A 12,279-nucleotide genomic window follows, 5' to 3' on the forward strand; every position below is an offset into this window, starting at 1 on the left:
AGACATGATAAATAAAACTCAAAGGAATCAATTAAAAATAAAAGTAATTCTTGTATTAATAAATTCTAAAGTAATCCAATAGTAAAATTGAGTAAATTAAAGGACATGGAAGAGTAAAGCCAAGTAAAGAAAATGAACTAGAATGACGAAGTCTTGGTGAGGTAATAACTCTTCTCAATATCTCAATGCAAAGAGCAATAGAAAATTAAAATCCTAAGAACTATGAATGTGTAGAGAGAAAACCTAGAGAAGGAGTAAAACTAGATCTAAAAACTAAAAACTGTGTAGAATGAATGTTGTTTTTGGTTTCTGCATGTTCTCTGGCTCTAGTCTGCTTTTCCGGACCGAAAACTGGGTCAAAACAGGGCCCAAAATCGCCCCCAGCAAATTCTGCAGATTATGCAGATCGCGCATGTCACGCGATCGCGTCATTCATGCGAACGCGTCATTTGGCATTTTGCTTTGCCACGCGGGCGCGTCATCTACGCGGGCGCGTCATCTAGCCGCTTAGGCCAAGATTTTATTCCTTTAGGCCCTCCTATCCACTGATGCTCAAAGCCTTGGGATCCTTTTTATTACCCTTGCCTTTTGGTTTTAAGGGTTATTGACTTTTTGCTCTTGCCTTTTGGTTTTAAGAGCTTTTGGCTTTTTTCTGCTTGCTTTTTCTTTTTCTTTCTATTTTCTTTTTTTTCGCTATTTTTTTTTCTGCAAGCTTTGTTCTTTGCTGCTTTTTCTTGCTTCAAGAATCATTTTTATGATTTTTTAGATTATCAAATAACATGTCTCCTTGTCATCATTCTTTCAAGAGCCAACATATTTAACATTCTTAAACAACAACTTCAAAAGACATATGCACTGTTCAAGCATTCATTCAGAAAACAAAAAGTATTGTCACCACATCAATATAATTAAACAAAGTTCAAGGATAAATTCGAAACTCATGTACTTCTTGTTCTTTTGAATTAAAACATTTTTTCATTTAAGAGAGGTGATGGATTCATAGGACATTCATAACTTTAAGACATAGTTACTAATTACTAATGATCATGTAATAAGACACAAACATGGATAAGCACTTAACATAAAGAAAACGAAAAAACAGAGAATTTAAGAACAAGGAATGAATCCACCTTAGTGATGGTGGCGTTTCCTTCTTGAGGAACCAATGATGTCCTTGAGCTCTTCTATGTCTCTTCCTTGTCTTTGTTGCTCCTCCCTCATTGCTTTTTGTTCTTCTCTAATTTCATCAAGGATGATGGAGTGCTCTTGATGTTCCACCCTTAGTTGTCCCATGTTGGAACTTAATTCTCCTAGGGAGGTGTTGATTTGCTCCCAAAAATTTTGTGGAGGAAAGTGCATCCCTTGAGGTATCTCAGGGGTTTCTTGATGATGAGCTTCTTTATGTGCCTGTTGAGATCTATGAATGTGCTCTCTTGTTTGCTCCATCATTTTCTTAGTGATGGGCTTGTGAGATGAATCTTTCCATCTCCCATGGCTCAGAGGTGGAAGCAATTGTCTTTCCTTTTCTCTTTCTTGAGGTTTCTCTAGCCTTAGGTGCCATTAATGGTTATGGAAAAACAAAAAAGCTATGCTTTTACCACACCAAACTTAGAATGTTGCTCGCCCTCGAGCAAAAGAAGAAAGAATAGAAAAAGAAGAAGAAGATATGGAGGAGATGGAGGGATATGTGTATTCGGCCATATGGGTAGGATTGGGTGGGAAAGAGATGTTGAATTTTGAAGGTGGGTGAGTGTATGGATGTGAGTGGTAAATGGAAAACAGAAGGGATGACCATGAATGGAGAGAGGGATGGTGAGGTAGGTGGGGATCCTGTGAGGTCCACAGATCCTGAGGTGTCAAGGATTTACATCCCTGCACCAATTAGGCATGTAAAATGCCTTTGCATGCAATTCTGGCGTTTAAACGCCGAATTGATGCTTATTCTGGGCGTTCAGCGCCCAGATGCTTGTTTCTAGCGTTCAGCGCCAGCTCTTCTTCACTGCGCATTTCTGGCGTCTGGACGCCAGGATGCTGCTTGTTTCTGGCGTTCAACGCCAGAAACATGCTCTATTCTGGCGTTGAACGCCAGACAGATGCTCCTTACTGGCGTTTAAACGCCAGTGAGATCCTCCTCCAGGGTGTGATTTTTCTTCTGCTGTTTTTGATTCCGTTTTCAATTTTTATATTTATTTTGTGACTCCACATGATCATGAACCTAATAAAACATGAAATAACAATAAAAATAAATTAAAATTAGATAAATAAAAATTGGGTTGCCTCCCAACAAGCGCTTCTTTAATGTCAATAGCTTGACAGTGGGCTCTCATAGAGCCTCACAGATGTTCAGAGCATTGTTGAGACTCCCCAACACCAAACTTAGAGTTTGGATATGGGAGTTCAACACCAAACTTAGAGTTTGGTTGTGGCCTCCCAACACCAAACTTAGAGTTTGACTGTGGGGGCTCTGGTTGACTCTGTTTTGAGAGAAGCTTACTGTGCCTCTTTTCCATGTTTACAGAAGGATGTCCTTGAGTTTTAAACTCAGGGGAGTCCTCATTCAATTGAAGGACTAGTTCACCTCTGTTAACATCAATCACAGCTCTTGCTGTGGCTAGAAAGGGTCTTCCAAGGATGATGGATTCATCCTCATCCTTCCCAGTATCTAGGATTATGAAATCAGCAGGGATGTAAAGGCCTTCAACCTTTACTACTATGTCCTCTACTTGTCAATAAGCCTATTTTCTGGAATTGTCTGCCATCTCTAATGAGATTTTAGCAGCTTGTACCTCAAAGATTCCCAATTTCTCCATTACAGAGAGTGGCATGAGGTTTATTCCTGACCCCAGGTCACATAGAGCCTTCTCAAAGGTCATGGTGCCTATGGTACAAGGTATTAGGAACTTTCCAGGATCCTGTTTCTTCTGAGGCAATCTCAGTTGATCCAATGCATTTAGTTCATTGGTGAATAGGGGAGGTTCATCTCCCCAAGTCTCAATACCAAATAAATTGGCATTCAGCTTCATGATTGCACCAAGGAACTTGGCAACTTGCTCTTCAGTAACATCTTCATTCTCTTCAGAAGAAGAATACTCTTCAGAGCTCATGAATGGCATAAGGAGGTTCAATGGAATCTCTATGGTCTCTAGATGAGTCTCAGATTCCTTTGGTTCCTCAGAGGGAAACTCCTTATTGATCACTAGACGTCCCAAGAGGTCTTCCTCCTTGGGATTCACGTCCTTCTCCTCTCTTGTGGGTTCGGCCATGATGGTTATATCAATGGCCTTGCACTCTCCTTTTGGATTTTCTTCTGTATTGCTTGGGAGAGTACTAGGAGGGATTTCAGTGATCCTTTTACTCAGCTGGCCCACTTGTGCCTCCAAATTTCTAATGGAGGACCTCGTTTCATTCATGAAACTTACGGTGGCCTTAGATAGATCAGAGACTAAGTTTGCTAAATTAGAGGTATTTTGTTCAGAGTTCTCTGTCTGTTGCTGAGTGGATGATGGAAAAGGCTTGCTATTGTTAAACCTATTTCTTCCACCATTATTAAAGCCTTGTTGAGGCTTTTGTTGATCCTTCCATGAGAGATTTGGGTGATTTCTCCATGAGGGATTATAAGTGTTTCCTTAAGGTTCACCCATGTAATTCACCTCTGCTATTGCAGGGTTCTCAGAATCATAAGCTTCTTCTTCAGAAGATGCCTCTTGAGTACTGTTGGATGCAGCTTGCATTCCATTCAGACTCTGAGAAATCATATTGATTTGCTGAGTCAATATTTTATTCTGAGCCAATATGGCATTCAGAGTATCAATTTCAAGAACTCCCTTCTTCTGAGGCGTCCCATTACTCACAGGATTCCTCTCAGAAGTGTACATGAACTGGTTATTAGCAACCATGTCAATGAGTTCTTGAGCTTCTGCAGGCGTTTTCTTTAGGTGAATGGATCCACCTGCAAAAGTATCCAATGACATTTTAGCTAATTCAGACAGACCATCATAGAATATATCCAGGATGGTCCATTCTGAAAGCATGTCAGAAGGACACTTTTTGGTCAGTTCCTTGTATCTCTCCCAAGCTTCATAGAGGGATTCACCTTCTTTCTGTCTGAAGGTTTGAACATCCACTCTAAGCTTACTCAGCTTTTGAGGAGGAAAGAACTTGGCTAAGAAAGCCTTGACCAGCTTATCCCAAGAGTTCAGACTATCCTTAGGTTGAGAGTCCAACCATATTCTAGCTCTGTCTCTTACAGCAAACGGGAAAAGCATGAGACTGTAGACTTCAGGATCTACTCCATTAGTCTTAACAGTATCACAGATCTGCAAGAATTCAGTTAAGAACTGAAAGGGATCTTCAGATGAAAGTCCATAAAACTTGCAGTTTTGTTGCATCAGAGAAACTAATTGAGGTTTCAGCTCAAAATTGTTTGCTCCAATGGTAGGGATGGAGATGCTTCTTCCATGTAAATTGGAATTAGGTGCAGTAAAGTCACCAAGCATCCTCCTTGCATTATTATTATTTTCGGATGCCATCTCCTCTTCTTGTTCGAAACTTTCTGTAAGGTTGTCTATGGATTGTTGTAATTTAGCTTCTCTTAGTTTTCTCTTCAGAGTCCTTTCTGGTTCAGGATCTGCTTCAACAAGAATGTTCTTGTCCTTGCTCCTGCTCATATGAAAAAGAGAGAATAGAAAAATAATAAAAATAGGGATCCTTTTTGCCCAGGTATAGAGGTTCCCTTAGGTGAGTGGAAGAAAAGAAGAGTAGAAGAAAAGAAGAGAAAAATCTGAACTCAGAGAGAGAAAGGGGGTTCGGATTTTTGGTGAGTGAGGAAGAGATGTTAGTAAATGAATAAATAAACAGAGGGAGATGAGAGAGAAGGATTTTTGAAAATTATTTTTGAAAAATGGTTAGTGATTTTCAAAAATTAAAAGAAGAAATAAATTAAAATTGAATTTTGAAAGAATTAGTTAATTAAAAAGAATTTTTGAAAAAGAGGGAGATATTTTCGAAAATTAGAGTGAGAGGGTTAGTTAGGTAGTTTTGAAAAAGATAAGAAACAAACAAAAAGTTAGTTAGTTAGTTGAAACAAATTTGAAAATCAATTTTGAAAAGATAAGAAGATAAGAAGTTAGAAAAGATATTTTAAAATCAAATTTTTGAAAAAGATATGATTTTGAAAAAGATAAGATAGAAAGATATTTTTGAAAAGATATGATTGAAATTAGTTTTGAAAAATATTTGATTTTTAAAATCACAATTAATGACTTGATTCACAAGAAATCACAAGATATGATTCTAGAACTTAAAGTTTGAATCTTTCTTAACAAGCAAGTAACAAACTTGAAATTTTTGAATCAAAACATTAATTGATGATGTTATTTTCGAAAATTAGGAGATAAGGATAAGAAAAAGATTTTTGAAAAATATTTTTAAAATTTTCGAAAATAAATAAGAAAAATGAAAAAGATTTGATTTTTGAAAAAGATTTTGAAAAAGATAAGATTTTTAAATTAAAAATTTGATTTGACTCATAAGAAACAACTAAATTTTTAAAAATTTTGAAAAAGTCAACTCAAATTTTCGAATTTATAAGAAGAAAAAGGAGAAGATATTTTTTTTTATTTTTGAATTTTTAATGATGAGAGAGAAAAACATGAAGAATGATGCAATGCATGAAAATTTTGGATCAAAGTATGTGATGAATGCAAGAATACTATGAATGTCAAGATGAACACCAAGAACACTTTAAAGATCATGATGAACATCAAGAACATATTTTTGAAAAATTTTCAATGCAAAGAAAACATGCAAGACACCAAACTTAGAAATCTTTCATGTTTAGACACTATGAATGCAAAAATGCACATGAAAAACAAGAAAAGACACAAAACAAGAAAAATATGAAGATCAATCAAGAAGGTTTATCAAGAACAACTTGAAGATCATGATGAATGCAATGCATGAATGCAATTTTCAAAAAATGCAAGATGAGTATGCAGTTGACACCAAACTTAAAAATTGACTCAAGACTCAAACAAGAAACACAAAATATTTTTGATTTTTATGATTTTGTAAATTTTTTTTTTGATTTTTCAAAAATTAATGTGAAAAAGAAAAATAAGGATTCCAAAATTTTTAATATGAATTCCAGGAATCTTGTGCTCTTTAGTCTAAAGCTCCAATCTGAGGGTTAGACATGACTTAATAGCCAGCCAAGCTTTAGCATGTATTGATACTTTCCATGTATAGAGCAACTAAGTATGTGAGGATCAACATGCTCTTGTGATGATAAGTTGAAACCCCAGTCCAAAAGATTAGACATGGCTTACAGCCAGCCAGGATTCAACAAATCATCATGAAACACTAGAATTCATTCTTAAAAATTCTGAAGAACATAATAAAAATTTTTGAAAAGAATTTTTAAATTTTTTTTTCGAAAACAGATGAGAATTTTTTGAGAGATTTTTGAAAAATTTTTGAAAATAAAACAAAAAGAAAATTACCTAATCTGAGCAACAAGATGAACCGTCAGTTGTCCAAACTCGAACAATCCCCGGCAACGGCGCCAAAAACTTGGTGCACGAAATTGTGATCTCAGGCAACGGCATCAAAAACTCTGTACGCACGTCTTAATAAATCGTTTTTCATTCACAACTTCGATACAATTAACCAGCAAGTGCATTGGGTCGTCCAAGTAATAAAACCTTACGTGAGTAAGGGTCGATCCCACGGAGATTGTTGGTATGAAGCAAGCTATGGTCATCTTGTAAATCTCAGTCAGGCGGATAATAATTGATTATGGAGTTTTCAAAAATAAATAATAAATAGACAGAAAATAAATATAGAAATACTTATGTATATCATTGGTGAGAATTTCAGATAAGTGTATGGAGATGCGTTCGTTCCTCTGAACCTCTGCTTTCCTGCTGTCTTCATCCAATCAGTATTACTCCTTTCCATGGCTGGCTTTATGTAAGAACATCACCATTGTCAATGGCTACTTTTCATCCTCTCTGGAAAATGGTCCGATGTGCTGTCACTGCATGGCTAATCATCTGGAGGCATCACCGTGGTCAATGGCTGCATCCTATCCTCTTGTGAAAATGGTCCAAATGCTCTGTCACAGCACGGCTAATCATCTGAGGTTCTCGATCATACTGGAATAGGATTCACCCTCCTTTTGCGTCTGTCACTACGCCCAGCACTCGCGAGTTTGAAGTTCGTCACAGTAATTCAATCCCAGAGTCCTACTCGGAATACCACAGACAAGGTTTAGACTTTCCGGACTCTCATGAATGCCGCCATCAATCTAGCTTATACCACGAAGATTCTGACTAAGAGATCCAAGAAATACTCATTCAATCGAAGGTAGAACGGAAGTGGTTGTCAGGCACGCGTTCATAGGGAATGATGATGATTGTCACGTTCATCACATTCATGTTGAAGTGCGAATGAATATCTTAGAAGCGGAATAAGTTGAATTGAATAGAAAAATAGTAGTACTTTGCATTAATTTATGAGGAACAGCAGAGCTCCACACCTTAATCTATGGAGTGTAGAAACTCTACCGTTGAAAATACATAAGTCCAGGCATGGCCGAATGGCCAGCTCCCATGATCTAAGAACTAGGCATCCAAAGATGTCTAATACAATAGTAAAAAGTCCTATTTATACTAAACTAGTTGCTAGGGTTTACAGAAGTAAGTAATTGATGCATAAATCCACTTCCGGGGCCCACTTGGTGTGTGCTTGGGCTGAGCTTGAAGTTTCCACATGGAGAGGTCATTCTTGGAGTTGAACGCCAGTTTGTAACGTATTTCTGGCGTTCAACTCTGGCTCGTGACATGTTTCTGGCGTTTAATTCCAGACAGCAGCGTAGAACTGGCGTTCAATGCCCTTTTACGTCATCTAAACTTGGCCAAAGTATGGACTATTATATATTGCTGCTGGAAATCCCTGGATGTCTACTTTCCAACGCAATTGGAAGCGTGCCATTTTGAGTTCTGTAGCTCCAGAAAATCCACTTTGAGTGCAGGGAGGTCAGAATCCAACAGCATCAGCAGTCCTTCTTCTACCTCTGGATCTGATTTTTGCTCAAGTCCCTCAATTTCAGCCAAAAAATACCTGAAATCACAGAAAAATACACAAACTCATAGTAAAGTCCAGAAATGTGAATTTAACATAAAAACTAATGAAAACATCCTTAAAAGTAACTAGATCCTACTAAAAACATAATAAAAACAATGCCAAAAAGCGTATAAATTATCCGCTCATCACAGTGCAATCTTTAAGTGTGGGGAGATCGATACCAACTTCCGTGGTTAACAATTCCTTTTCCCAACACCAATTCTTACTCTTCTTTGTTAGTTAGTTATTGCATTGCATAATAGATTGCATGTGTAGTTATTTGCTTGCATGTATGTACTACTTGGTTGAAGTGATGAATTCTCTTCCAAGAAACTATTTTAGAGCATTTCAATAATTTAAATTAAAATTTTTTGTTAAACTTTCTTGAAGAAATTTAATTTGGAACGTGGTTTTAGAGCTCGAACACACAAAACCAGTGAGCATTTTGAACCTATTTGATTGGTTGTATTTTATCAACTAATGTTTTATTATGGTGTGTGTTGTTCTCTCTAAAATTGTGATCTTTGTCTTGCTTGATTCTATATTTCCATTGTTTGATGTATGCATGCACTTACGTGATTGAGGCCTTTGTTTCACTATAGCTCACATACCCATATGGCCTTACCGTTTCATTATCCTTTGCAACCCCATGTTGAGCCTATTTTATCCCATTTGTTCTTTATTTTAGCACATCATTAAATCTAAGTGAAAAACAATAAATGTCCCTAATTTAAATCCTTGGTTAGCTTAGACTAGTGAAAGTGTTCATGAATTAAGTGTGGAGAAATTGGGTATAGTAATATTTGGTTTGGGAATTGGATATGTTATACTTTTTGTAAAAATATGAAAAGAATGTTCAGGACATATTCATGCATTCAATACCTTAATTGTATGCATTGAAAAAAAACAAAAGAAAAAGCAAAACCAAAAATAAAAGAAAAATAAAAAGAAAAAAAAGGAGAAAAAATAAAAAGGGGACAAAATGCCCCAAAGTAAATGGTGGTAGCAATGCAAATGAGTTGTACTCAAATTCGAATGCATGAATATGTGAAAAATATAGTTAATGGGTTGTTAGATTTTATATTCTGATTATATGATTGTCTTAAGTTAGGTGGAAAGTTTAGGTTAATCAAGGATTCATATTTTAGTCCACTTGACCAAATACAATCCTACCTTTACCCTAACCCCATTACAACCCTTGAAAAGACCTCTTGATATGTGTATTTGTGCATTAAATTTTGTTAATTGGTAGAAGAAGAGCAAGCCTTAGAAAGCAAGATTAGTAGAGAACCGAGAGAATCGACCCTCAAACACTAGAGTGATTAGAGTGTATATACTTCCAGAGAGGATTCGGTGCTCGATTCTTTGTTCCCGGCATTCACAAGCTCTCTTCTTGCATGTCTACTTATATTTTATTTTGAGATTTGAATTAGTGGAATCCAGTTTATGTTTGTTCTTAGAGAATTTGTTTACTTTTAACCAAGTAGGTAGAAGCATTTTTGCATGTAGTTGCATTCATATAGATATGTTGCATTTAATAAGTCCTACCATCCCTCTTCACTCTTTTGGTTCCCGTGAGCTTAGCATGAGGACATGCTAATGATTAAGTGTGGGAAGATTGATAAACCACTATTTTACGGTTTATTTTATATTGAATTGAGTGGATTTTATCAACTATTCTTACACTTATTCATATAAATTATATGGTTTTATAAATCCTTCCGTATTTGTGCTATGATTGAAAACATACTTATTTGGCCTTAAAATTGCTAATTTTTAATCTTCTCTTATTACCATTCGTTACCGTGATATGTATGTTAAGTGTTTTCAGGTTTTTTATGGTAGGAATGGCTTAAAGGATGGAAAGGAAGCATGCAAAAGTGGAAGGAACACAAGCAATTGAGGATTTGAGAAGTTGGACCCGACGCGCACGCGTGACCAAGAATTCGTTCAGCGATGCGTACACATGGCTGACGCATATAGGTAACGAGCGTCACGTGCCTCAGTTACAGGAAAATATTGGGGGCAATTTTTGGGCTGTTTTTGGCCCAGTTCCAAGTCCGAAAATGAAGATTAGAGGCTGCAGAGTGGGACAAACCAGGGGATCCATCATTCACTTTTCATTCATTCACACTTTAGGTTTTAGATGTAGTCTTCTAGAAAGAGAGGCTCTCTCCTCTCTCTAGGTTTAGGATTTCTTCTTCCATTCTCTCTTTAGGTTTGGGTTTCAGTCTTATTTTAATTTAGTATTCTATTACTTTTATTTGTTCTAGCACTTTAGTTATCTACTTCTCTTATTGATTCCTTTATTTTGCTAATTTAGTTTATGAGTTCATGTGTTACTCTCAATTTTTATTAATGCAATTTATGTTTCATGTTTCTTATTGTTCAATTGCTTTGTTATTGTTATTTCTTTGCTTTGGTTAGTCTTAGAATTTCCTATGTCTTGTCAATTTTCTATGTTTTTATTTTATACCTTCCAAGTGTTTGATAAAATGCTTGGGTGGATTTTAATTTAGATTTTTATATTCTTGACTTGGATTGATTAATTAGAGACTCTTGAGTTTTCAAAATTCCTTTGTTGATTGGTGATTGAAAGTTGCTAGTTGGCTTGAGCCTCACTAAATCTAGTCTTTGATTAGGACTTGTGAACTTAAGTCAATTTTGCTCGCTTGATTTTCCTTCATTTGTTAGAGGATAACTAAGTGAAAGCAATTTACATTTACCATCACAATTGATGATGATAATGAGGGTAGGACTTCTAATTCTCTTTCCTTGCTAAGAGCTTTCTTAGTTATTAGTTTATTTTCTTGCCATATTACTTTTTTGTTTCTTATTACAAAACCCAAAAATATACTTTTTCATAGCCAATAATAAACATACTTCCCTGCAATTCCTCGAGAGACAATCCGAGGTTTAAATACTTCGGTTAATTTTATTAGGTTTGCTTAAGTGACAAACAATTTAAACGTTGACCAAGGATAATTTGTTGGTTTAGAACTATACTTGCAACACAACATTTTTGTGAAATTCTTTACCGACATTTTTTCTCCATCAACATGCATAAGGGACCCATCAGTAATGTGAACAAAAGGAGCAATGGCAATGGTAGACAAAGAAGAGAAAATATGATGCGTAGGTGACATGTGATTAAAAGTTTAAAATAACGTTGATCAAGATACCATTTTGAATTACCTATAAAAGTGGATAGATTAGCCAACGTATTACCAAAAAAAAAAAGAGAAGTAGTTTAAGAATGGACTCAAACAAAAAAGATGAGCTAACAAAAGTTGGAGAAGTAGAGTTACTGGCAATAATAGCAGTCACATGCATAAACATGGAAGAGTTAGAACGAGAGTGATACTTCATTTGATCTGGTCGTGATGGGCGAGTATGACAAGTAGCAATCAAGTGGCCAAAAATCTTGCAGTAGTGACAGAATCAGTGGGGACAGTTTAGCGCAATATAACCATTCTACTTGCAAATATGATTTTTGACAAAGTAACTATCGGAGGGAAAATGTCCTAACAATTACAACACAACAAATGTTGGCCTTTATTTGAAAATTTTTTTATTTCTCCATAAACATACCACAAAATTTAAAAATAGCAAATTCAGAGTAAAAATAGTGAAAACAAAGGACAAAACAGAAAGAGATCACCAAAAAAATTTAGAAAGGGCACTATAGAAAATTGTCACATTAGCAGATTGGACAGATGCCACGTTAGTTGTATGGAAAGACATGTGGCAACACATGATTGTAAATTGAAACATGTCAACAAGGTTTACTCAGCCCTAAAATGACATCAGCATGCATAGGTCAAACAACGCGTCGGATCAGTGTGCGGGTTAAGAGCATGGATAAGATCAAGATCATTGATCATCAAGCTAATCTAATAGTAAAGATGCTGCGTACTCAAAACTGTTGATCTTCTAATGAAATCGGCAGTGGAAATCAAATCTGGAACAGTGACGGAACTAGGAAGAGCAAGAAGCTTCAGGTGGCGCGTGAGGGCATGCTTGGCGGCAGCTAACAGTGATCTTTGGCTCATTCAACTCAAAATGATGCAACACAGATGACAGTACCACAATAACGTTAATTGGCAACAGAAGCTTGATAAAGAGAACTGGAAAGTAGTAAATGTTAGGCGGTCT

At 36.2% G+C, this 12,279-nt stretch overlaps 1 non-coding gene across 1 annotated transcript; it reads left to right on the forward strand.

The window, feature by feature from the left end:
* Window positions 1-4,025: 4,025 nt before the first annotated feature.
* LOC112725803 (small nucleolar RNA R71) lies at window positions 4,026-4,133 on the forward strand. The gene has a single exon (XR_003164886.1). It is a non-coding gene; the product is annotated as a small nucleolar RNA R71 (small nucleolar RNA).
* Window positions 4,134-12,279: the final 8,146 nt, after the last annotated feature.

The sequence above is a fragment of the Arachis hypogaea genome, chromosome 11, assembly GCF_003086295.3.
Source record: "Arachis hypogaea cultivar Tifrunner chromosome 11, arahy.Tifrunner.gnm2.J5K5, whole genome shotgun sequence".
Classification (NCBI taxonomy): domain Eukaryota; kingdom Viridiplantae; phylum Streptophyta; class Magnoliopsida; order Fabales; family Fabaceae; genus Arachis; species Arachis hypogaea.